This window comes from Pinus tabuliformis, chromosome 8, assembly GCF_031772625.1.
Source record: "Pinus tabuliformis cultivar Carrire ecotype Pingquan chromosome 8, CPIR1, whole genome shotgun sequence".
In the NCBI taxonomy this organism is placed as follows: domain Eukaryota; kingdom Viridiplantae; phylum Streptophyta; class Pinopsida; order Pinales; family Pinaceae; genus Pinus; species Pinus tabuliformis.
Window position 1 is genome coordinate 1,436,221,879 of NC_142294.1, and position 26,802 is coordinate 1,436,248,680.

A 26,802-nucleotide genomic window follows, 5' to 3' on the forward strand; every position below is an offset into this window, starting at 1 on the left:
ACCGGAGGCCAGGCCGGATTATACTTGATTGGGTCATTTGTTAACTTTGTAAGATCTGGCAAGTTTAACGTTGCCAGAAACGGAAGCCTAGGAGGACCTAGGGGTTTCCACCCAGACTCGGCAGAACTCCCAAAGCTCTGAAAAGATTGTCCTGGAATTTGGGAGGCACCAGGCTGCCCGAAGTGACCAATAGAACTAGCTGAACCAAAAGGCAAGCCTTGTGGTCCAGCAAAATTCGGAGTTTGACCAACTCCTGCCGTATAACCTCCATGACCCGCAAAGTTTCCTCCTAAAGAATGGTAAGGAGTTGATAACCCCTGATATGGATTCCAAGCCGAAGCAAGGGGAGGAATACTTTAAAACGAACTAACCGTGGTGTACGGCCTATTCCCTTGTTGGCCGATAAACGGATTCCCAGTTCCTGCACTACTAACCCCAGGGTTATTCCAACCTTGGAAAGGATTGCTGCTTTGTCCTATAGAAGAAAAAGGCATGGATCCTACCGTCGGGTTGGAATATGGTATATGACCACTTCCGAAAGGAAAACCCTGGAATGAAGCCGATCCGCCCATCATGGACGTAACGACACTAAACGGAACCGATGGAATACCCTGTGATTGGGTGCCAAAAGAGAAGAGTCCAGTACTAAAAGCATTGGTTTGGGCATTTCCACTCGTGGACGGAATGGAGGTAGACCCAAGTAGAGATGTGCTCGCAAAAGATCCAAACAAGGAAGTGGAGGGGATGGAAATGGTTCCTCCCCCTTGCACCGATGTAGGGGTTTGCATAGTCGTAGCACTCGTAGAAGCCATGCTTCTAGTAGTGGTCATAAATGGTAAGCGCGTAGCGTAACATGGACTTGATGGTCTATGTGATGGAGTCCCAACGTATTGCAATACGTCTGGATGACTAAATGGTAGGGGAGAATTCGGAGCCCGTAACGACTCTGAGAATTCTTCTACCTCTACGTTATTCTCCGCTTGAAAAAGAACTCGAGAAAGGACTGGATTATCCCTCTCTTGTTCAGAAGTACCAGGCCTTGCTTGGGCAATAATGCCTCCGCTAGGAGGATCAATCTCCGATGCGTCAACCGGCGTAGGACGAACCCCACCGGTGGTACTCCCTCTGCGCCTTCTCGGAGAAGGCTCTAAACTTGGCGGCGAAAGACCACGAAGTCTTCGAGACCGTCTTGGAGATCGGTCAGCCACTTTGAATTTTTTGTTATGATCTAACTAAAGACTCAAAAAATTGAAAGCTAGGCCAACTAGGAGCACAGAGCACACACTATAAAGTCCCTAAAGATACAGCCAGTCAAACAACTTCCAAGTATTTCCGCTCCGGGTGATTAGGACCGGACACCAAAATACGAGAAAGTGAAATAAGGGGCCTTCCGAAGATAGTCTGGGATGATGAGGGCCCAGTCCTATCAACGAAGGTATCAGAGGAAGTTACGCTGACCTCCTAACAACAGCCTGCGCTGGTGCAAGCCCCCAAGCTTCGCAAGGGTGCCCTCCAGTAGTACTGTCGAGAGTGATACAACGTCAACCTCAGGTGCCACGGGATTCCCCTCCGCAGCCACCTGTGTAGATCCCTAGGAGAGGCAACTATGGGTACCAACTCGTCGCAGAAGCCAGGCGGAACAGTCGTGAGGTAAGTTCGGACAAGTAGGAGAGGGGGTATCTCTCTTCCCTGTCTTCACAGACCCTCGTGCTTAACTCCCAGATCCGGAGCTTTCCTGGTCTTCCTAACGCTATTGGATTTACTCTCGTTATTCAGACTCTTATGTTTGACGTTTTATGTGGCCTTGGAGAGTTAACTCTCCACTCGCCTAATCCAGGGCCCTAAAATCCTAAACTTGTTGGTGTAACTGACTAAAACAAAAAGTTCTAGTGGATTTTAATTAGCGCTTGATTTTATTAGGCTGTTCTTTAAGTCACAGGGTAATGGAGATGAAACTTGTGGTGTTTTTATGGACGCAAAAGAAATTAATAAAACTTAGCTATATGCACATGCACTTTTTGTTTTCGATGAAGAGCAATTTCTATGAGGTTCAGAGGTACTTCTAATATAAACAAATTTTCTTTTTCTTTTCAGACTCCACACTCACAAAAACTAACAAAACTATATATGCCTAAAAAGAGATGCAAAGCTGTCCTAATGCAAGAACTATATGTGGATGCAAGATTTAAAGACTACTCTAAAAACAAAGAAGGAAAGTTGCTGCCTTATCAAATTTGTCTTGCCACTGAAATGCTTAGATAGAAGATGATGTGTTACCAATCATTTCGTCCAAACAATAAAAACAAGTTCTAAGATAAACACAAAGCACTTTCACTTCGCAAAAAAGGAAATCAAATGAAAAGCAAGTTTATAAAGCGAAACTCAAAACTTTCAAAAGATTTTCTTTCAATGAAGCCAAGAAGTCTTTTTCAAAGAATGCTCTCAAAAATACTGACACCAATGATTGATGAATAGGCAACCAAACACTTTTGTGAATTGACACCTTTCAAATGATGAAAACCCAACAAAAATAAATGCGTTTGAAATCGCTCATGACAATCAAAAGCAGCAACGAAAGTCCAAAAGATCAAAAGACAAGTTTCAAGAAAATGGTAACAAACAACTTTCCCGAAACTAAGGAGCAAATGGTCACAAAAATGGTTTCGTTAAGCAAACAAAAGGTCACCAAAACAAAATGAACACAAAGATTGAATCCAATCTTCCTACCCTGCCAAAACAGAGCAGTCAAGATTCTTAACCAGAAATCTTGTGTGTCAAAAAACAATGACGCTTGCAATCAACGAAAACAAGACTAATACTCCTTATAACTAGAGAGAGTTCAGAACAAGATGCCCCCTGTTAAACAGAGGACTATTACTGGAAAATGACTGCTTCAAACTGACCCAAACTACCAGACAAACATTCAGCAAAAAGAAAATTTATAAATCTTGAAAATTAGATAATATACGCGCCTGCAGTGATGTGCAGAGTGCGTGTACACGCGACTGTAACTGAGGAAACCTGCGTATACGCGGGTTCACTTAGTACAACTTGCGTATATACGCTTCTGTAATCCAGAAAAACAGCGTATCTAAAGATTTTCAAGAAAAATAAAAAACACAGACTGAAAAAACTGGAAAAGCTTAGAGTTCAAGAACAGATCAGACAGTCAGAGCCAACAAACAGAGAGGCTGAGCCTTGATTGGCTTGAAGACTACCCAAACTAGGAACAACAAGAGTGTTGTTCCCCAGCGGAGTCGCCAATTTTGGTTGAGGGGAAAGTACCCCTAGGGTCCTTTGGGTTAAGACTCTACCAGACTGAAAATTGCTTATTCAAAGAAACACACACACAGCCATTATCTTTACTATAAGCAAATTCTAATGTTTTAGGGTACGTACCTAAGGTCCTACGTTTGAGAAGGCCTTTAGGGTCCAAACCCTTCTTGGAGTTCCCTTCTTCTCCTTTGACCTTTAAAACAAACAAATCAAAGAACACAACAGTACATGGACAAATACTTATATGAAAACCATCTTCATGCTATAAAGTTAGTTATAAAAATCTTTAAGTAACTACTTGCATAAGAATTCAAGACAAGAATCTCATAAGCACAAAGAAAGATTGTTTCGGGAACCAAGACGTGTTTCTTTATATAAAGGCAAGTAAAGTACATATAACGGAAATATTTCACCTGAAACACCTTCAGCAGGCTCCAAGCAAAGCTTCCTCCCGGATTCGTTCCAGCCTCAAGCCTCCAACAAGAGCTCCTTCCAAGCCTTACTCAATGGTGATATAAAGGATGAATGATCACCAATACACATGGAAACAAGGGTTTCCTATGCAAAATGGGGGAAGTGCAGAAGGCACCAAGGACTTCAGACCTGGTCTAAGGGGAAAATCTCAGCATAATAATCTTGCTCTTCTTTTCTCTCTCTCTTAGGCCTTCCATTTGATGTCTTTTTATACCATCTCCAAAGTAGTTTTTTAGTTAGGAGTTGGTTGGGAACAGTTGGGCCACGGGCACTAACAGGTGATCAGCAGGTAAAACCCGCGATCTTCGCCCGAAAATAAGGAATTATTTATTTTTTTAAGTGTTTTAATACATACACGCGGGTTGGGTATACACAGACCCGCGTGTACACGCATTTAACTCAAGGCAATATCGCGTATAAGGGATAAAACACTGTTTTTTAAATTTTAGGACCAGGTCTGGAAGGATGGGTTGCCCTAGGCCATGAGTGCAGCATCACAAACCATAAGAGTGAGATTTGGAGCTATAACAGTTCCACTTCCTTCACTACAGTTAGGGAGTTGAATCATATCATAGTAACTCTTTGTCACATGTTTACCCTGGTGGAACAGTTAGCTTAGGTAAACGTGGGAGGAGGGTGTTACACCCAATTCTTTTATTGGGGATGCTATTGCATTTATGCTAATTCTTCAAAGCCTTTAGCACCCTTTATTTCAACCTATGTGTTCTGTCTCCAATCATCACAATTCGTTCTTCAAAAATTCTTGTTGTAATTTCTCTTGATTCTTTTTAACTTGAATTTATTCTTGTTTCTTTAAACCATTGGCCTTTTTCATAGCTTCAATGGTATCTTAGTTTACTTCTCTTACTAGTCTCTTATGCCCACTTCCAGATCAGAAGAAATCTAGTCTAATCGATGCCCACATGTTTTTCATTTCAATATGTAAAGACATATCATCATCTATTTTACTTTCATTGTCTAAGATTTTGGTTTTATTATTCCCTTCCAACCTCCAACGTTTCTACAAGTTTCTTGCCCTCAGAAAACTTATTCCTGATGATAAAATCCCATTTGGGCTTCTCTCTTTGTCAAATTTGATCTCGACATCTAACTCAACCTTCTTGGAGTAGTTGACATGTTATGCAAACTTGAAGGTGATGGAAAAATTGCAAGTAAAGATTTGTGTATTTTGGGTAATGGATCACTTTACAAAACACATAAAATAATGATTTTTAAACTTAGTTAACAATAATAACATAGAAAATATACCATATTAGAAACAGATAAGAACAAAAATCATAAAGGAGTTCACCCCTCTCCTGGGCTACATCTCTTAGACAACTTCCAATGTTGGGCCTCTTTCATTAAGTTCTTAAATTTATGTTTACATGGATTTATAGTGTTCAAAATGTAAATATTAGGTCTCCAATGATTTTAGAACAGTAAAAAACCCCTAGCTGGGCCTTTGTTGGGCTCAATTTGGCCAAAAATTGAAGAAGTTATGCTCTCTCAAATTTTTCTCTACTAAATGATCTCCAAACTGCACTGCTTTATTATCCATCCTACGAATCCACCTTTTTTGGGCTCGTCGAGTGACAATTTCGCTCGGCGTCGGTGAGATTCGCGCCAAATTGAGTCCAAAATGTCGCTTACTTTAATTTCCCAGCAAGGCTTGTAGGCAGAAAAACAGGGCTACATGGGGCCATGTGCCCAGGGCCTGGGGTTAACCACCTGCTCCCATCAGCATAGCCCCTTGGATCTTCGACGTTTGGTTCTGTGGGTCCCTTGAAATCGAGGTCATTCCTTAAGTTTTAGTGCCTGAAATCCGAGCCCTCCGCAGTGATCCGCCATGGTTCCATGCCTCGTAGTGACCGTGGGCTGGTCCCAAAACTTTGCCCCTGACTATTCTGATCCATTTAACTTTGGTGTGTGGGCATATAGTAGGCCATGGGACCTCAACTTGGTGCCTTGTCCTAAGCCCCCAAACTATTAGCTCCCAAATCCTAGACTGTGGTTACATGCTCTCTATGTGATCCAGGGCTAGTCCGCAAACTTCTGCCCCCTCACTACTATTGGTGCTTCTGTCTGTTGGCATTGGTTTGATGGTTTATTATCGCAGGTTCCAGAACCTTGGGCTAGGCTTAAGCTCGAGCCCTTAGCTCCCCTACCTGTAGTCTCGTGGGCGTGGGTGACCGGGGGTCAGGGTTTAGCCCCGACCTCGTCCCCCAACATCAAACGACATAAACTTTAAATACCAATTCAAAACTATGGTAGTTAAGAACTACCATGCGCCCTAGCGGTAAGGTGCTACAATGCTGCTCCATAGGTCATGCGTTTGACTCACCTGGAGGCCTATTCATCCATAACATAATTTTAGTGAACCCTGGGTGCCACTTGACAGCCCATTACTTGGCCACGTGGCATCCCACCATTAGTCCAACTCATAACCTCATTCAACCAATCAAATGCGTAGTAAATTTGACCAAATACAAAGAGGCGAAGTGGCAACCTTCCATTGGCCCAAATTGTACAATCAGCCTGTCCAGTCAGAGTATGAATTGCCTAGTCAACAGTCCTAGATCCAACCTTCAAATGTTTTACCTATTTGGGAAAATGATCAGAATGCGATATCGATAGCATACAATATCGATTTTGAGAAATTCAAGTTGTGTTGGAGTCGTCGATATCTATGCTCTGGTACAAGTTTCAAGCACTTTTGAACACTTTTAATTTTGAGTACTTTACTGATCCCCTGGATCACTTTCCCAACTAGAAGCTTTTGGACCTCCAAAAGACTATTTTCAGTCAACAAACAAATGAGGGTACAATTCCCTCACCCTTCCTTTTTCAATTCATTTGGCTTTGCCTTATTTTGTACCTTTGAGCCCCTTATGAAGGTGCCTCACGTTCCTTCTTGAAGTTCTTGTTTCTCTGACAAGGATAAGATCTTGCTGCAATTATTCAAGTTTTTTAGAGGAGAAAAGTTCTCTTGAAAGAATCTAAACATTCTCTCTTGTGTGTTCAACCAAAGGAGGCATACCTAATTTCATTTTCTTTTTACCTTGAACCTTTTCTTTGCTGATGCAAAGCCTTACTTCATCTCCAACCTGAAAACTATGGTCAAAACGATGCTTACCATGTTTAGGCTTGTACTTGGCTTGACCCTTCACCAAATGTGATTGCCATCGCCATGCAACATTCTTCCTCAAAGCCAAAACATTAGGAGAGCCACAAAAATATGTATTAGAACTAATGCCCCCTTTGTCAAGTAGCTCTTGCATCTGCTTCCTTATGCCTGCATTCTCTAACACTGGAATCTTGTTCAAACCAATGTTCAAAAGTGATGCATCTTGCTGCAAATGAACTTCATGTTTCTTTCCTCTTTTGGGAGGAAACACGTTAGATTGTTGAAACATCTTATCACATGGGTTAACAACTTTAACTAAATTAGATTTTAAGGTTGCATCACATTCTTAGAAGGCTTCGGATTCATCAACATCTTTATGTTTAATCATGATTAAACAATGCAAAATTATGACTAGCATTTACAAACCACTTCATTTGTCTAGCATTCACAAGTGATAAATTAAAATTCTTGCTATGTGCTTTAACAATATAATCAATCTCATTTTTAAACAAATGCTACTTGTTCTCATGGCGATGAAAGATGGCTTTCCTGTCATATAAGTATGGGCTTCCCAAAACAATCCCAAAAATGTAAAGTGGTACGGCATTAAGTTATACCTCATCAATAAAATTTGCAGTGATGGCAAATATTGTCACATACCAAACCCAAAGGGATAAGGTTTAGGATGAGAAATGGTTTCCAAATTTAGTTTCTTGACAATGTCTTTTGAAATGAGGTTTTCTTGTGATCCATTATCAAACAAAGTATCTACTTTGTTATGTTTTGTGATGAATCTTATATAGAAAATCTCTATTATTTCTCTTTCATTTTGAGTTTCAATGGGTTTTCTAGAAGAACTAGTAATTGCAATTGAATCCTCATATTTCAATCCCATGGCTATGATTTTTGTTTCATCTCTAGAATTAGATCTTAGATCTTGTTTTGTAGTTGCAACAATCTTTTCTTTCTCCTTGTTATTAAAATTTTTGGGTCTCATTTCAAGATGAAGTTTCCAACAATGGTATTCATCATGGTCTTCTTTTGAATAGTGCGTACACGTGAGTTTTTATCCCTCCTTCTTGACTAAAGAATTCTCTTTATCCTTGCCTTTGAACTTACCTTTTCATTTTTCTCCATTCTTAAATGACTTCTTGCTAGTTTCTTCAAAAACATTCTTCCCTCTTGCTTCTAAATGAGTTTCTTACACACAAATTTCATCTAGTTTTGTAGTGTTAAATATGAGAATAATGTGTCTCAAATAACTATGTAATCCTCCAATGTATTTCAATAGATTATCTTGGGAGGACAAATATATACCCAAAATCAAAGCTCTTTTTCTAAATTCTTGAGTATAACTTTGCACATTTTGACCCTTAGCTTGCCTAAAGTTTTTCCAATCCATTATAGATTTTTGGATGTGTGCTAATGGATAAAATTGCCTTCTTATTTCAACAACAAAATCATTCCAAGTGGATAAAACCTTACCATGTTTCTTCATCTTCTCTTGAGTTTTGGCCTCCCACCAAAACTCAAGAGAAGCATGCTGAATTTTGGTCTCATCATCCTTGATTCTTTGTATCATACAATACACTTCAATTTGACGAATCCAATTATATAATTTCTTAACATTTACCTCTCCATCATACATAGTTAATTCAAAATTTATGTCAAGCTTTAACAAAGGAGTTTTACCACGTCTTTTTGGAGAATTTGGAGGTGTTTGTGAAAGGGTAGAAGAAGTAGAAGATGATGAGGATGAGGATGGAGGTGAAGGTGGTGGCTTGTCACCATTTCCTCCATTCCCTTTTAGAGGTTTGTCTCCTTTTCCTCCATCTCCTTTTGAAGAATTTGAGCTTTCCCCTTGCAACCTTGAGTTCCTCTCTTCATAAAGAACTTTTACCATTTTAGATATTTCAAAGAAAGATTTTTTAAAAGTTCTTTCATCTTCAGACATCCCTTTAGGACCTTCTTCATGTGCCATGACTAGTGAAGCTTGAGGTATGAGTGTTCTCCTTTAAACAATTTGAGATCTTGGTTCCACAATTTCTCCTTGTCCTCTTTTAAGCTTCAACCTTGAAAGCAACAAAAAACAATTGCAAATAAAATAAAACCTTCAAAATAACCTTGAGCTCTGATACCAAAATGAAAACTTGAAGGTGATGGAAAAATTGCAGGTAAATTTTTATTTTTTTTTTCATGTATTTTGGGTAATGGATCACTTTACAAAAAACATAAAATAATGATTTTTAAACTTAGTTAACAACAATAACATAGACAATATACCATATCATAAACACATAACAACAAAAATGAGAGTTCACCCCTCTCGTGGGCTACATCTCTTGGTCTAGCTTATAATTTTGGGCCTCTTTCATTAAGTGCTCAAATTTGTGTTTACATGGATTTATAGTGCTCATAATATGAATATTATGTCTCCAATGGCTTAAGAACAGTCAAAAACCCCTTGCTAGGTTTTTGTTGGGCTCAGTTCGACAAAAAACTATAAAAGTTAAACTCTTTCAAAGTTTTCTTTGCTAACTAATCTACAAATTGCACTGCTTTACTATCCATCCTACGAATCCACTTTTTCATTAACCCAAAATAAACTTTTCAAATTTTATTTTAATTATAATAATTTTAATTTTATAAATAATAATAATAAATTCATAATTATGGAAAAATTAGTTACAATTAAAATATTTAATAATTAAAAAAATTATAATACATTATTTCAATCCTATTGGAAACGATTATAATATATTTCTTTAACGTTATTCAATTTATTAACGCAAATGTAAAAAATTATCGCCATTAAAATAAAAGAAAGGAAACATTAAACTCATTTTCAAATTTTATATTTCATTTATATATTAAATTGCAAAGAAACCTAAAACGTTATCCATTGCAATAAAAATATTTTCACATTATGGTACCGAATATTAATGGCCAACGAATTGAATTTGTTATTGTGGATAAGATGACGTTTAGTCAACTTATCTACACATTTAAGATAAGCTCCGATATGTGGATAATATTAGGCTTAGTCAACTTATCTAGACATTTAAGGATAAGCACAAAGTTGTTGGATGGTCGTGAAAGATATTCAGCGTCTTGAATTTGTTATCTGCAGATAATATGAAGCTTAGTAAACATATGTAGACATTTAAGGATAAATTGAAAGTTGGTAGAGGTTCATGATAATAATAAAATAATAATATCTATTTTTAAGGTCACAGTCAAGCCAGACACCAAATTGGTGTATGAGACCCCCTTGTTTGTGGGACAAGGGACCCACCTTCGTGCAACGATTTGACTGCTAAGTCTACGAAGGCATACATACTCTACCTACCTCTGGGTTTGAACTTGTGACCTCTTAGGAGGAAACACATGCTCTTAACCATTAGGCCCACTTATGAAATATGTTCACCATGTTTTTAAGATACTAAAGGTGGTATAAAGTGAAGATTTTACATGTAAACAGATAAATTAATTATAATTTTTTTAAAGATAATTGAATATGAGAGAATGGTCATATATTGAAAGTTTTATCTAAAATTATGAAAAGTATTGGATGAGGTGAGTTTGCAATAATATTATTGAAATGTTTTAATGTTTCTCTCAAAGTATAGGAGAGATTTTATATATAGGTTATTTGGATTAGAGTTAGTTTTTTCAACTCTTCAATTTTTTATGAGCTAACTATAGTTAGTTGTAAGTTTACATAGAAACCATGAGGAAGTAACACTAGACTAGCATGTGAAGAGCCATAACCTCAAGGATATACAAATAACATTTGAGGTTTCTATGGAGAAAACCAAACCCTCTTTGGAGTGGATAACCATGGTGAATTCAAAATTTGAAGAAACCAAAATTTACTAAGAGTAGAAATTGAATTCATGACTAAAACTTATAACTAGAGTGGAACATGATCCACATTCAATGATGATGTTTGAAATATAACTGAGGTTGTCACGAGAGTCACCGAGAGGATTTGAAAGGATAATGCCCCCATGCAAGAGCTGGAGACTTGTTCTTGTTTAATTGAGTTCTCAATCAAATACAACCTTTGATTAATATTAATCAAGATAGAGCAATGAAAATCATCGATTGTAGGAGCATCAACATTTTTGGTTTTGGTACACCTTAAAGAGGCCTTGCCATGAGAATTGGAATGAAGCAACATAGTACTCATAATTAGCAATAGAAAGACATAAACAAACATGCTAGTTGAACTAACTATACTTTATAATAACCACAACTTACATGTACACTAGGGAAAAAGGGTGCTAAGATCCATCTTAAAGCGTTGGAGCTAAAGACCAAGGATAGGTTTAACACCCTTCTACATTAAAGCATCTATTACCTTTATGATAATCGTTAACATAGTTGAACTAACTATACTTTATAATAACCACAACTTACATGTACACTAAGGCAAAGGGGTGCTAAGATCCATCTTAAAGCGTTGGAATAAAGACCAAAGATAGGTTTAACACCCTTCTTCATTAAAGCATCTATTACTTTTATGATAATCGTTCTGTCCTAGAAAAACAAAACTCCATGACAAATACTTTGTTCCATTATTGCTACTTTAAAAAAACAGTTCAAATGTTAATCGTCTAGATGTGAAAATTGTCCTTCATTTGGAAATGTGTGTTTTACGTCCTCTCATGCCTTCAATCACCCTGTACTAGGAATATTGAAAGATTATTATTACCATGGTCTTTGTCATATGGAGGGTGAGGGCCGTTGGGTGCTTTCAAGCACATGGGCTACTAAATAGCTTTAGTATGAAGAGTTCATACATAAGTAGTGCAACATTCATATTGGGCTAACTCTACTCAATTTATGAACATACAACAATTGGTTCAGTGTTTAAATAAATATATTATTGATTATGATTCGAATATAAGTAAGAGGATACAACTTTCGCTAACCACTTAGACTACACAAATTGACAATTACAACATGTTATATTAAAGGAAAGACATACAATAAAAGTATAGAGAGTATAGATTGCAACAACCAAGTGCATAGAGGCATGGGTGTATTAGACAGGGCTTACTAGTAGGGGAGGCTTGCACTAAACTTACCCGAGATAAAGTAATGTTTAGGAGGTTGACCATGAATTTGGGTTTAAGGGTAGGAGGGTCAAACATACTGCCTATTGGCTGCAGAGTCACAAATTCGCTAGCGGGGATGGCTTCCTTTTGCATCTGTTGAACGACATTACAACAAATAAGAATCATGAGTGACTAGTGGCAACAGAGACTTCATGGGAGCACACACTTAGGATCTTCATTGGCAATATAACTAGTCAAAGCATGAGCACTGGGATAATTGAAAGTAGGTGAAAACAACACGTTCATCATCATTGTTATCGTTATAATGATCTACAGATGGCTTTGAGCACCGAGATCATTGAAAATCGGTGAAAACAACACATTCATCATCATTGTTACTGTTATAATGATAGAGAGATGACTTTGAGCACTAGGATTATTGAAAGTTGGGGAAAATAACATGTTCATCATCATTGTTATTGTTATAATGATCTACGGATGCAGAGGGAATTGGAGTGACATGTTAGGGTTCCCCTACATTTGTAAATATATATCGATTATCATTTAGTAAACAGATATGTATTGTTTAAGTATTTTAAAGATAGGTTTTGGAATATTTCGAAAATCTAATATATAACTTAGTTTAACTTTATTTATATTTATTAGATTTTCAAAATATTCCAAAATATTTAAAATAAACTGAGATGGTAATGAATATAGAACCATTGAAAATCTAGTATATAACTTAGGTTTAGCTTTATTCATATTTATCAAAATTTCAAAATATTCCAAAATCTTTAAAACATATTGAGATTTCAATGAATATAGAGTCACTAATAAACTCCACCCAATTGAAGGCCAAGGAGAGACTAGGCACCTTTATCGGGAAGGAAGGAAAAGGATTACCTTAAGTCGCTGCAAATGATCTGATTTGCAATGATATGATTTACATCCCATGATTGATGTCGAAGCTCAGATTTGGAAAATGATTACCTTAAGTCGCTACAGATGATCTGATTTGCAATGATATGATTTACATCCCATGATTGATGTTGATGCTAAAATTTGCGAGGAAACCAATATTATCGCCAAGGACGATGAATACTTTGCAGCAAAGTTCATTGTCATCTTGCTAGGCTAGCTCGCCACATTCTACGCTTTCTGCAGGAAAGAAATTCTTGGATGCTCTCAGAGCTTTCTATTTACAGATGTCGCTTGGTTAGCATAACAGAATTTGAAGGCTCACAAGGTACAATCGGATTATATTATTGACAATAGATTTTACACTTTGCTCCCTTCCTTTTATACTAATTAGTTTTTTTATTATGGTTTGTTGAAGAGTGTCAAAAATTGGATCGTGGTGCTAAAACCCATAGCACTATTATGAAATCCTCATCTCTGCAACGTTTTGGTCTTCTACATCCATAACTTGGATATGGATTTGAACTCAAAACTCTTAACTTGCCCGAAGTCTGGTGTGGCTACGATGTTCTCATCTCTGTAATGTTCCGAGCTTCTATGTTTGTATCTTGCCTATAGATTCTAACCCAAAGCCCTCATCAGAGTAGCTGATGGTTTAAGTTAACATTCACGTCCACAACTAGGATCAGTGACTGCGTTGGGGACAATTCAAGGCCCAACATTTCCAGGTTGCATACACTACGCTCTGGTGATGATTTTAGATATGCGGTGTATGATATGACATGATTCCATGGTTGCATAAAAGAGACAACTGGAATGCATTCTCTAGCTGCTTCGCTTCCACGATAAACATGTCTGTTAGCATACTCACTATATCCTAGTTCCATATGCCTTCCTACAACATGAAAATTTATCCAACATAGGGTATACGCGTCAAGGATTAAATTAAACACCTGAGAGAGTCACGTGAAGGGTGATTGCAGTTGCTCTGATCACAAGTCTAGAGAAGCACTTGTTGCACTAACTAGTATAGGAAATGAGATTTAATTTTCCCATACATAACCTTACAATTTTGGATATCTTTAATATATATATATTGTTGTGCAACTCTGATAATCATTAAAGACGATCTGGGACCAGAGACGATGATGGGAAAAGCCAAAGAACAAAAAACTGGGGGGCTAGCTAGGCCCTTTTTCTCCACCCCCAATATGATCATACTATATACTAGTCTGTGTTTAGGTTTTATTTTCTCGTTTTAATGATTTCTCTGCCTTACTTTGATGCATTTGACGTATTTAACCTCTTTATGTAAGGTAGATGTAGTGATATAACTTTGAAAGCGGTTTAAGGCCCGACTTATTTTATGAAAGGCTTTAGATAATTATGGTTGTAATAATTTTTCTTACAATACTAATATAAAAAGCGGAATAATTTACAAAAATGAGATTAACTTACTAAGATAATAAGAATATAAAAATATTAAATTTAAAATTTGCTTTCATAACTTGAATTTTTAATGTATGCCATTATTTTTAATGCATGTGATCATTATAATTATAATGAAATACATTTTATTATATGAATTTTTTAGGTGATTTTTTTATTATTTAAATTATAAATTTAGATTTTTATTAAAATCATTATTTTTAATTGAAAAATGGATTTAGATCTTTAAAGCACCACGATTTCATCTTAATTTTATAATATTATGTAACTTTGTTAATTCAAAATAATTCTTATCAAATTTTGATAAAAGTTGTGAGTTTTTTTTTCATTATTTTAAAATGATGAAAACAAAATAATATAAGAAAAATTATTACATAATGAAATATTTATTATTCTTTTATTTTTGTTCAGGTTTTATTTTTATAAGAGTTGCATAATTTTGTAACAATTTTTTTTTTCAAGTGACATGGTGATATGAAAAGTCAAAATTTTCATATATCTTTATTCTAATTGGATTTATGAAGATTTGAGTGGTTTTAAAATGGAGCAAATTAAAGATATTTTATTATTATGTATAGATTTTTGATCACGATAAGTTTTAATGTTTGAAATTTTTGTCTAATTATTATCTTATTTGCAATTAAATTTTTTATTATTTTTATTTGTAAATGGAATAATAATTTTTGAAAAATATTTAACTTTGAAAATTTGTTACCACTATTACACTAGATACAACTATTTCAAAAATATCACCATACATAAGCTAGTTACAACATATTTTTTAAAACTTAATCCACATAATTGTTAAATGAAACAATTTATTAAAAATTTAATCAATTAATTCTTTTTAATAAAAAATAAGATTCTATTTTTCTATTATTATTATTATTAGAATAAAATAATATATATATATATATATATAACTTAACCATTATATAATTATATATATATATTTATATCTAATTTAACTCACTGAACTTCTTCTATAAATATCTCTAAGACTTAACCATAATTTATATATATATAATTTAACTCACCAAACTTCTTCTATAAATATCTCTAAGATTCATCGGCCTTTAACAAAATGTTCATGGCCTTCAATCCTAGAGATGAAATTATAAAATTATAGCGGTTGAACAAAATTAGAAGGCTTTTTAAATGCCGTGGATCGAAATGCCCATAAGAATTATGAATATGAAGTATATGAGAATTTGCATCTAACTAAGATATGAAAATAGCAATAAGAATTGTATATAGTATAACTCTAGTGACGAAATTATAAAATTAGAGCACTTGAACAAAAGTTAAACTTTTAACAGCCGTGGATCTAAATGCCTACAAGAATTCGCGTCAAAATAGCAGAGGAATTTGCATTTGAGTAACAGATAAATATAAATTGCAATAAGAATCGCAAGAATGACAGATCAAAGCTACTAGAGCATCTATGAGGTGCAATCTTTAAATTCTTTAAATTAAATGGTAGAGAATATCTTCACATTACAATATGTTCATGTGTGTTATTATTCAACTCAAACAATTTTCCCTTGTTTGTTCGTCATCATCTAATCTCTATGGTTGCCACAAGTAATATCCTTTGAAGCCATAATGCTTCCATAAACACTATCACCTACTTTTATTGGGCCAAGATCTAAATATCTCTCTGTTGTATCCAATACCTCTTTGTCCTCATTGCAAATTTGTCATTTCACTCCCAAAAAATCAACTTGCAATCAACACTTGGTTTTCTTAGGAAAGAACAATGCAACTCACTTCCACCTCCAAAAAGTGTCCATGCTCCTTCCTTCACCTAAAGAATTGTCATAACGTACTAGCTATAAATCATTCATACCACTGATACCTTAGATTGAATTAGAACTTATTATACTCCAGGGCCTAACATCAATTGACCATGAAGATTGAGTAACTAGTCATCCCATGGACCTACTTCCATCTATGAAGATACATGTGTGCCATCCACTGTACTTGTTAATTAACTAGTAAACTAGTTTAGATATGGGATTTATCTAACTCAATCTTGCATTTTTTGCACCTTCCATTCAGGACTTATAGTGGAACATTTAAAAACCAGTTCAAGGAGTAAAACATATAAGTATAACTCCCATCTGGCTACGCCACTTCTCTACTATCTAGATTCATGAATGATTACAACACTGCAAATTATCAAAAAGAGATAAAAGACATAGTGACAAGATTACCATATTCTTCCACAGTGGTTCACATAATAGGAATCTCATTGTTTCATCTTTGGCATCTTTGTTTGCATATTAGTTCAATCTTCATCTCAGAGTTCCATACTTTAGACAATTGTTAGAGTATTCAATTATAACAACCATGCACATATTAAGTTGATTAGGCTCAATATGTATTTTTTACAAACTCTAAATAAATTCAAGCACACAATTTACTTTACTTCCCAAAGATTCTAACAAATTTTCATTGAAATAGAAATATGCTATGATACCTTCTGTAGCCCTCAATTGATGTTCAACTTATCATATTTAAGATTTAAATCTTGGATCCATATCTTCTTTGAATTGGGGGATCGAATTCACACCATGCACAATTATGATTCTCTTTGTAGCTTCTCCATGATTCAACTTTAGAAATTCTTGTTCACTACCATGTTGTCATCATTGTCATCTATAACCAACCAAATGTGAATTGATCTTCATCGTGAGGTTCTAAAACCCTCAAATATAGACCTTTCAATGCTTCAATGTCATCCTCTAAAGTACCCTTCCGAAGGAAATACACACAACATTTCTCATTTCCTTCATCATTTGGAAGCTCTCCACACATAAGTTTTGCATAAAGTTCTACTTTGTTCTTCAATGCTACATAGCCAACTAATCCATCATTTTCAAATTTTAGTTGAAGTTTATCCCTATTATCTTGATATTCAACATCAATTTTTTTTTTGAAGAAGATATTATGAGAGGCATTGTTCCTCTTCCATGCATGATGCAAATCAATGTTACGGGTGACATACTTGTTGCACTTTTCCTCCTCGTGTGTTCTGTAGGGTTGAGCCCTCTGTTCTAATAACAAAGACACACTCACCCCTTATATAACCTTCTATTTCTTAGGCATCACCCTTGACTTTGTCTACCATCCCAACAACCCTATTCATTTATTGGGATGTTGTTGCATTTATGCTCATTCTTCAAAGCCTTTAGCACTGTTTATTTCCACCTATGTGCTATGTCACCAATTCTCACAATTTGTTCTTCAAAAATTCTTGCTGCAAATTCTCTCGATTATGTTTGACTTCAATTTATTGTTGTTTCTTTAAACCATAGGTCTTTTCCATAACTTCAGTGGTATCTTAGTTTACTTCCCTTGCTAGTCTTTTATGCCCACTTCCAGCTCAAAATAAATCTAGTCCAACTAATGCCCACATGTTTTTGATTTCAATATGTAAAGACATATCACCATCTATTTTACTTTCATTGTCTAAGATTCTAGTTTTATTATTCCCTTCCAACTTCCAGCATTGCTACAAGTTTATGGCCCTTGAAAATCTTGTTCATGATGATCAAATCCCATTTGGGCTTCTCTCTGTCAGCTTCGATCTTGACACCTAACTGACCTTCTTGGGGTAGTAAATGAACTTGACTAAATACATACCCTCTACTACCGAAATGGATCATAGGATTTGAACTAGAAACCCCCATACTAAACATTAAGATAAGAAGAAACATAAGAACACTTATCTTATAAAAACTATATAATTGGCTATAGATTATGGACATTCCACCCAACCATAGAATTTCTACTCCACTTTTCCCAATAGTAAATCACCCTTGGGCTAGGGTTAGAAATGCACAATAAATGATGTGTCCGATGGATGGATATTGTCTAGTTACAAACTAATACCTAGTAAAATAACTTCTATAACAATTTCAATAAACCTATTTTGTTTTTGCTCAACCCACACAAACCAAGGAATGGGATCCCATTCTCTGCCATATAGTCCCTTAGGCTCTCCCACTTCTCTCTAGGGCTCCAACAAGGGTTATCCAAGAAATCTCTTAGTTGAGGACTCTAACTACTCTTGCTACCTATAATTATCACAACATTAATACTACTAAACCTTTTACAATTTTATCTATAGAAATATCACTTATAGGCCCCCAAAAAAAACTTCTTCGTGCATTTAATATCTCAAAGAGGTTATCATAAATACCCACTATGGATACCTACTATCTCCTAACACCCCATGTTTTTCTTCCCCTCTACCCAACTTTAAAAGTTACTCTCGTTACTATTCAAATATCATTTTCTCCCATGTATGTTGACTGTTAAATTTCCAAAATTTTGTACTCAACCCATGCTTTCAATAACTATGTGAGGTGTCTTTTCCCACCAACCTCTCACATGCATTGAATGATTTGGGTTTTCGAAATAACTAAAAGGGGAAAATAGATGTTTCATCACAAAAATAATTTTGGAAAGGTGTAACAGCCCCCTCGTTGCTTTTCTATGTATATAAAAAAAATAAGACCAAGGTCCTAGGACACGTATTAAAAGTTGAATGTTGGGAAAAATATAGTGATGTGTATCACTGGTGATTAATTACTAGCTATGGAAATTTGCAAAGGCAAAGTGACAATAATTGACATTTTATTTATTAAATAAAGGAAAATAGGAGAAAAGGAAGATGAAGAGAGACATGTTTGCATGAGAGGGAAATTGAAGGAAAAATAGAGGAAAATGAAGAAAATAGAGGCCTCAATGATAAAAAGGCTTCTTCGGATTAGTTCACAACTTTTAAAAAGTTGGTTGAGCCTTTTGACAATTTTTGGGTGGAGTTGTCTTCTATTCTCTCATTCTCTCGTACTCTTGCACACTTGGAGCATACTTGGAGCACACTTAGATCACTCTAGTTTCACTTGGATAGAAGAAAGAAGGCAAGTGCAAGGGAACATGTGGATCAATGACTACAACTAGATTTCTTTGCAGGTTATAGGTTGAATGTGTGATTTCCTTGCTGATTTTTGGATGCATGGTATATGCATGTGATTTCCTGGTTATGTATTGTCATTGGCACAGAGGATTACTTGAATTAACAGTGGCTTTAACCTTGCCTTTATATTCCCTAGATAGCCATGGTGTTGTGGGTTTTTTTCACATGATTGTTTTATGATTTGTGCTCATAATTCCTTATGGTTGTGGGTTGGAACAAACTTGGGTTGAGTTACTAGTCCTAGAGCCTAGATTGGGACAAAAAATCTGGAGCCCTTGGTGGTTTGAGTTACTAGTCCTTGGAGCTAGGTTGGACAAACATTCTGGAGCCCTCGAAGGCTATGGGTTGAATTACTAGTTCCTAGAGCCCTAGACAACTTGGGCAGAGATCGATCTAGTTGGTGTTAATGATGTCCGACTGTGAGGTGGAATCACTTGTTGAGGGTTGAGGCAGTTGTCCTTTGGAAGCCTTGGTTTAGTTTTATCTTAGTTTATTACATGAGATCCCACATTCATTCTTGGAATATGACGTAGGGTTGATTGGCTGAAAGAGATATTTGGTTAAGCCCAATCTATGGTCGGGTGGTACGTGGAAGTCCCTGAATTGGTTGGTATTTTCCTATGTCAATATGATAAATTTTCTTATTGTGATAAATGAGCAATTGTAGTATTATGTTGGTGATATTATGGTTGAGTTTGCATGGTTTCTATGCTGGTTATTTTCTAGTTATATGCTAGTTATATGATGTGTATCATCTATGGCTCTTGTCATGAATCGTTTAATTATTGATTGATTGATGGATGTATGGAATAATAAGTGTTGTTGCAACTATGTGGAGAGGGCATAAATCCTTTTTGGTGATTTTTAGACGAATCTCAGACTATTATCATCAAATATGCATTCATGACCTGTAACTTACATGTTTGTTAAGTGTTTGACGAAATGTCTAGTGTCTTCTAGGAAATCTAAGTAAAGTTCTTGATTCGAGTTTGAATTTTTAGCTTTATCTTCATGTCAATAATGATTCTGGAAAGTCTCAAATAGTTATAGGTAGTGGTTTGGAGGTTGGCCTAGAATTGTGGTTTAGATTTCGAGACCACACCCTCTGAACCTGAAGTTTATGGCTATAACCACATGGAAGCAGAGTCATGCATGCAATTAGAGCCCTATAACTGTACCCTTGCAGACTTTTTTGTGTGGTTGGGGTTTAAATTGTAAGAAAAGTAGCTTCTACTTATGGTTTGGTCACTTGGGGTTGTTCTTTAGCCCCTGAGTGTCCTGTAAGCCTTGAGGGATCTTTGTAAGTTATTAGTGTCATCCCGACTTCTATAACTGACGCTTGGAGGTTAGGTCAAGTCATAGTAACTCTTCATCTCATGTTTAACGTGGCAGGTCAGTGAAATTGGTTAAATATGGGATGGAGGGTTACATATTAGTATCATAACTTCTAGGTTCAAATACTTGGACTGGATGGGCTACATGCACGTTGTCATGGTTATGGTTACCATTCATGATATATATATATATACATCTTGTGTGTGTGTGTGTGTGTGTTTTAACCCTGTAGAGGAATTACCTGTAGACGAATTCTAAAAACAAAAAATAAACAATGAAGAGAATATAAAACAAATACACAGAGATTTTCCCTTGGATCCCAAAATTGGGACTACCAGATTATTTTTCATTATGTTCCTCTCAAATTTACAATTCATATATATACATGTTAAAGAATTCATAAACCCCAATCCATTAACCCTGTATTAGAACATAACCACAGTTCCCTTGATCGGATCTACAAAATACCATGGGCAAAAAACTATCATGCTCAAAACCATGTGCAAAACCCATTAAGAAAACCATAGGTAGGTCCGCCCACCTAATATAGGGTCCAATTTATTTTCTTGGGGCAACGCGTGGAGGGGGGATATTGCACCCCTCAAACCCCTCGACAGGGTGGGCTGCCTCCCCTGGTGCGCCCATTTCAATGAATAGGGGGGATACCGCCCCCCTGTGAGCCCCTCACGCGTGACTAGTCATGGAAAGAATATAACACACATCCAACATTCTCCCAATTGTTGTTTTCTTTTCCACAAAGAGGATCAAAGGAGAGCTTATTCATTGGTCCATCCTTGCAATGCCCATTGTTTCTCTACACCAAAAAAACTTCTCAGTGCTCACAAACTTCGTCAATACATCTATAACATTCTTCAAAATGTCCACCTTTACCAACAACACCTTTTGGTCCTCAACCATATCCCTCACAAAGTGATACTGAACATCAATGTGCTTTATCTTTGAATGATAAGCAAGGTTCTTTGAGAAGAAAATTGCACTTTGGTTGTCACAGTATATCCTTATAGCTCGTTGTACTAACCCCATACTTGAACATAATCTCTGCAACTAAATTGCTTCCTTGATTTCATGAGTGGCTGCCATGTATTCTGCCTTTGTAGTTGAAAGTGCCACTGCAGACTGTCTCTTGCTCATCCAACTAACTACTCCTACAAATAGGTTAAATACATTCCCACTTGTAGATCTTCTCCAATCCAAATCTTGAGCCCAGTCTACATCAACAAAGCCATGGATGTCTAAAAATTTGTCCAATCCTATTCTTCCTTGATAGCACAGACCATAATCACTAGTGCCACACAAATACCTTAAAACCCGCTTCACTTTTGTCCACTACTCCTTCCCTAGTTTTGACATAAACCTTCTCAATACTCCCACTGGATGTGAAATGTCGTGTCTAGTACAGACCATTGAATACATCAGGCTACCAACTGCGCTTGCATATGGAACACGAGACATGTCATCTTCCCCTTCTTGTGTCTTGGGACACTGTTCAACATATAAATTTACGCCTATAGGAATAGGAACCTTCACCAGTTTACTATCCTGCATATTAAACCTCTGTAGTATTGTCTCGACATACTTCCTATGGTTTAACCAGAGCTTCATCTTTTCCCGATCTCGTCTAATTTCCATGCCCAAAATACAGTTTGCAACACCAATATCCTTCATGTCGAATTTGGAGGAAAATTTGGTCTTCAAATCCTAAATAATTTCTTTGTCATTTCCAATCAGCAACATATCATCCACATACAAGACCAGATAAATAGTATAGTCACCAATTAATTTAAAATACACACAGTGATCCACTATGCTTCTGGTGAAGCCAAGTCCCCATATATATGTATCAAATTTCTGATACCACATCCTTGGTGATTGTTTTAACCCATACAAATACTTTTTTAACTTGCATACCTATTCTTTCTTTCCCTTCACCACAAAGCCTCCAGGTTTCTTCATGTAGATCTCTTCTTCCAAATCCCCATGAAGAAATGATGTCTTCACATCCATATGTTCTACCTCAAAATCAAAAGAAACAACAACATATAAAAGTAATCCAATAGAATCTACCTTGGAAACAAGAGAAAAAAATCACCAAAATAAATTCTCGACACTTGGGAATAACATTTTTCTACCAATCGAGCTTTTATTTCTCCACCTTGCCTTCTGCATTCATCTTCTTCTTAAACACCCATTTTCTTTCAATGGGTTTCCTTCTAGCCAACAAATCCACCAGATCCTAAGCCTCATTTTTGTCCAAAGATGCCATTTCATCAACCATGGCCTCTTTCCAGAGTTTTCCATCCTCTGAATATACTGCCTCCCTGATAATTTTGGGATCATCATCAGTAATAGATAAAGAAAAATTTGAATAGAAATAAGATGGACTATACCTTTCTAGTTGCCTTCTTTCTCGAACCGATCTTCTCACAACTGGAGTTTGTGGCTCTTAATCTTCTGATTCATGTTCTGTTGTAGAGTCTGATTCTTCCTCCTTTAGCTCAAACTCTATATTCTCAGGTTCCTTTGGTAGGGCTTCATGTTTAATAATGCATTTCACCTCTCTAAATGCCACATCTCGGCTTCCATACAACCTTCATTGTTTCTGGGTTCCAAAGCTTATAACCTTTTAAACCATCCTTATACCTAATAAAGATGCAACTTTCAGATTTATTATCCAACTTGGTTCTTTTCTCCTTTGGAACACGTACATATGCATCACAACAAAATACCCTCAAATGTGAAAGAGAGGGTTTCTTACTAGTCCATACCTCATGTGGAGACTTATCCTCCAACGTTGATGAAGGTGGTCTATTAACCAGGTAGCATGTAGTCTCCACCGCCTCTGCCCAAAATTCTTGTCCTAACCTAGCACCACTGAGCATGCTTCTTGCCTTTTCCATCAAAGTCCAATTCATTCTTTCTGCGACTCCATTTTGTTGAGGTGTGTATGGAGTATTCTTCTGTCGTTCTATACCACACTTCTTACATATCTCTTAAAATTCCTTCTTGCATAACTCTCCACCATTATCTGTCCTCAACACATTTATCTTCTTCTCTGCCTGATGTTCCACCAGTCTTAAATTCTTTAAACTTGTCAAAGAATTTATATTTCTTCCCGAGGAAATTTTATCCATGTATTCTTTGAGAATTCATATATAAATGATACATAGTACACAAACTTACCCAGTGATGGAACCGACATAGGTCCAAACACGTCACTGTGCACAAGCTCTAATATCCCTTTCACCCTCTTCGCACCAAAGGGGAAAATCACTTGATTCTGCTTCCCATATAACACAATGTTCACAGAAATCCAAATCTAGAGAGCAATTAGACATACCTTCTACCATACCATTACCATGAAGTATTCGAAGGCCCTTCTCTCCCATATGTTGAAGCCTTTGATGCCATAGCATGGTATTTTCTCCAGAGAACACTAGATTTTCTACTCCACTTTCAGAAGCCACAGAGTTGTTGCACCAATAAATAACAATACTACCAAGAAGCTTGTATAGAGTCCCAATACGAACTCCTCGCATCAATACCAGTGATCCCCGAACCATCTTGTAGGTATCTTTCTCGAGCATTGTTTTTACACCTACATCATCTATCTTTCTTACAAAAAGTAGATTTTTGGCCAATGCAGGAATATGCAGAACACCCAGAAGTGTTCTAATCCTTCCACCTTGCAAAATCAGTTTGAATTTTCTGCATTCGACGATTTTAGCCTTTCTATCATCCCATAAGAAAACGTCACCACCATCATATTTCTCATACTTGCAAAACCACTCCCTATCCATTAGGGGAATTTTGAGGTCTAAAATGGGCCTCCTAAGAAAAATGTACAACCAAAATAAACTTTATAAGAACCAATAGGATTCAAGATGATGTTGTTAACCATGGGGGATGATTCACCATTTTTGGAGTAAAAACATAAAAGGTTTAAAAATAGAATAAAATAATAAAACTACTTTTCAACTCCTATTTTCAACTTATCTCTCTAAGGTTTTACTCAAATTTTGAGTGGGAGTACTCGTTGGATGAAAAATTTAATTCCTCACCCAAGGAATACCCATGGTGCATACTTTCAATGGACCCTACTACACGAAAAATGAGAAATACATGAAAAAACGTGTTTGCAATCACATTTTTCATGTATTTATCATTTTTCATGTAGCAGGGTTCATTAAAAGTATGCAACATGGGTACTCCTTGGATGAGGAATGAAATTTTTCATCCAACAAGTGTTGTTGCTCAAAATTTGAGTAAACCCATAGGGAGATAAGTTGAAAATACGAGTTGAAAAAATAGTTTTTTCTTTTTTCCTTCTAAAATTTGATGATGTAATCTAATCTTATTTTATTATTTCCACTATTATTTTATTATTTCCACTATTATTTTATAATTTCCTTAGGAGACCCATTTTAGACTTCAAAATTCCCCTAATGGGGAGTGAAGTGAAAGGATGCTCCTGAGTCAATCAAACATGCCTCATGATCTACATGTGTACTTGAAGAAGAAGCCAAGTACACATCCCCACATTCATCTAAGGTGGTTTTCACCTCTACAGAAGGAGCATCATCAGATCCATTTCCTTTCTGAGGAGCTTTAGATCTATAGTCCTTTTTGAAGTGCCCTTCCTTTCTGCATTTCCAACATACCTTTACAGGTTTTCTTAGAGATTTAGATCTCCCACTCGAGGACTTATTTTTGTTTCTGTTTTGGGACCGCCCTTGTACAGACAAGGCATCTCCATTCTGGTTCTCCATATTTTTCTGTCTCATCTCCGACAACAAGGATGAGACTATTTCATCAAACTTCAAGATAGTTGTATTTCTACCTATTGCAACAACTAGATTATCCCATGAATCTGGTAGATAACACAACAAATTGATGCACTTATATTCATTTGAAATTTTTATATCAATAGTTAAAAACTGGCTTACCACAGTATTACAGGAGTTCAGATGCTCTGTCATCGAGTCTCCATCCTTCATCCTTAGGTTATACAACTTTTTTCGCATGAACAATTTTTTCACCAGAGACTTAGATTTGTACAAAGTCCCTAACTTGATCCACAAATCCTTCGATGTAGCTTCCCCTGATACATTCAACAATACTGAATATGAGATACACAACCGTATTGTGCTCTTTGCCTTCTGATCCAACTTCGCCAAGTCTTCTGCTAACATTATTGTTGGTTTAGTACCAAGATATACTGCGATCCACTAATATTTTATCGACCAGCAGATCGTCCATCTTGAGCTTCCACAACTCAAAACTCTTACCATTAAATTTCTCGATCTCTATCTTTCGACAGTTGACCATATTCTTTCACTGCAAAAATCGATCCTGCATATATCCCACTGAACAAGGTCTACCACAGGCCCGAGACAAACCCCTCAATAGCAAAGGCATCCCCTTGAAGCTGAAACAAATCTGATACCAAATGTAGGTTTTAACCCTGTATAGAAATTACCTGCAGATGAATTCTAAAAATAGAAAATAAACAATGACGAGAATATAAAACAAATACACAAAGATTTTTCCCTGGATCCCAAAACTGGGACTACCAGATTGATTTTTCATTATGTTCCTTTCAATGTTACAATACATATATATACATTCTGAATCATTCATAAATGCCAATCCTTTAACCTTGGATTAGAACATACCTGTAGTTCCCATGACCAGATCTACAAAATACCATGGAAGAAAACCATCATGCCCAAAACCATGTGCAAAAACCATGCACAAAACTATAGGTAGTTCCGCCCACCTAATATAGGGTCCAATTTTTTTTCCTGGGGTGCTACCCTTGACCTCATGTAGGGGGGTTACCACCCCCTTGAAACCCCCAAACAGGGGGGGCTGTGCCCCCCCATGACCCCTCCTATTGTGCCCAACACAATGAATAGGGGGGGCAACCGCCCCCCTAATGAGCCCCCCACGCGTGCAACTAGTCGTGGAAAGAATATAATACACACCAAAAAACATATACATATATATATTGTGTTAATATGGATTGATTTTGTAGATGAGATAGCCTCCCACAAACTTCACTGAGGTATGTTGATTATGTTTATAATTCGTTATCTAACATGGTATGTTTGCAAGAAGAAGAGGATCAAAAATGACTAGCAAAATGGTGG

General features: G+C 36.3%; 1 pseudogene; it reads right to left on the reverse strand.

Annotated features, from left to right (window-relative positions):
- Positions 1–4,489: 4,489 nt before the first annotated feature.
- Positions 4,490–26,802, reverse strand: part of LOC149241072 (uncharacterized) — a 42,024-nt pseudogene continuing 19,711 nt past the window's right edge.